The following is a 1,959-nucleotide window of genomic DNA, read 5'->3' on the forward strand; positions in this document are numbered from 1 at the left end:
GCTTAGGGTGTGGAGAGCGTTTTTCTCACATCTTTTCAGAATTCAAACAAACCACCGACTCTGGGCGGGTCACATGAAGTGCGGCCTTTAAAGTCTCGGAAGAGTCACGCCTCTCAAGGTGGGCTTGTCCAATGAGAAAGGCAGAAATTCCAAGCGGGAGGTTGCAATTGCTGGAGGGTTTTACGACCCTTTGTTTGAGGGCATGGTAATTTGCAAATGTAATTCGCTTGGGTGTTGATGCACAAACTAGTAAAGATTCTTAGAACACTAATATGTTGCATAGGTATCAGCATGTAATATGCACTCTCGTTTAGATCATCAGAAGACTAATTCATAGATACTAAACATGGTAGGGTTATATATATGTAAGCTGACAGGAGTGAGTGTTTCGATCAAAAGCCTGCATAAAACAGTATAAAAATCTCAAAGACAACGTACACGATGACCTGAAGTATATGTGTGTTCATTCAAAGAAAGGTTTTCCTATTAATTAATTAGTAGAAAAGTCCATTTCTACTGTGCCTTATGCTTCTTGCTATAAAAAGGTAGTGATTTTCTCTGTTTCGCATTCCTTCGGACAATAAACCCAGTGATATCAGCATTGGTTGCCATGGAATCAGAGGCCTATTCTGCCTTTCTGAGGTGTTAAGACACATTTCGGGGGAAGGGTCCATAGGCCCTCATATGGCTTGTTAACTGAGGGGTGTTACAGAGTGTTTGTTAAATATAACTAACAAAATATATATTGTGTGTCTGATTGGTCCAGACGCTACAATAGTATCACCCAGCTACGTTTTCATACTCACTATCCTACAATAATAAGACCAAATGTAAAATAGATGAGAATACAAGACTATAAAGTGAAATTTTTCAAAACAATAATGTTACATTTTAGATACTGTGTTAGATACAAGGGTAATAGTATACACAGCTACAACAATTGTGACAAACAAAAATGTAAAAAGAGTTCTTATCATCACTTAGAAAATAATTACCATTAAAGGTGCTGTATGTAATTTTTTGAATGTGCTATAGCATAAAAATACCATAATATATTTGCAGATATTTAGGAAACTAAGTTCACATTAAGTTCACACTAAGTTCCGCTAAGTTCACATACTTGTTTCTCCAAAAACAATGCTACAGTCGATCATTCTACTTTGAAATGTGAGTTCCATGTCGGAATGTCTGTTTTTGTTTTGGTCTGTGTGATTCTGCCCAATGCCATTTTACCCAAAAGTACTTTGACACCTCGGGTTGCCAGCTAGTGGAAAACACAGCATATTGCAGCCGCCATAGAAGCCAGCAAATGAACTGTGTGAGAGATTGCAGATTCTACCCTAACTAAAAGGCCTCTGCATCCATCTAAAAAGCTCTATAACAAGAGGCATATTCAAGCTCTGATAAATCAATTTATCAACTTACAGTTTAAGGCTTGTCACCTTCCATTGCCAATGCGCTTGTTCCTGTTGTGTGTCCTCAATCTGGCAACCCGTGTGAGTGTTGAATCTGAAGTGAAGTGGGCAGAAGAAACTCCCTCCAATATTTTGAATTTAGACTTCTGTACCTATTTCAGCCACTAGCTATCAATATTACATACTGCCACAGGGTTGAGAAGGTTACTTTTAAAATGTATTTCACTACAGATTACAAAATACATGCTTTGAAATGTAATCATTAATGTATTTTGTTAGATTACTCAGGTTTAGTAACTTAATCTAAATACTTTAGAATACTTTGACATACTTAAGCTATATACAAAAGAACATATTAATGTCTTGTTTTTATGTTTTCCAACTCTAAATAAAAGTGACATCTACCAGTCATAAGATTTTTCGCAATTTCGATTCAATTTCGATTAATCGCACAGTCCTAATTTCTATGAACAACAAAAAAATGCTGTGTCATTTAAATCTACCAATCAATATAAATTCAATTTGAATACAATGAATGGGATTC

Source organism: Sinocyclocheilus rhinocerous, unplaced genomic scaffold, assembly GCF_001515625.1.
Source record: "Sinocyclocheilus rhinocerous isolate Xijiao unplaced genomic scaffold, SAMN03320098_v1.1 scaffold905, whole genome shotgun sequence".
Taxonomy (NCBI): Eukaryota; Metazoa; Chordata; class Actinopteri; order Cypriniformes; family Cyprinidae; genus Sinocyclocheilus; species Sinocyclocheilus rhinocerous.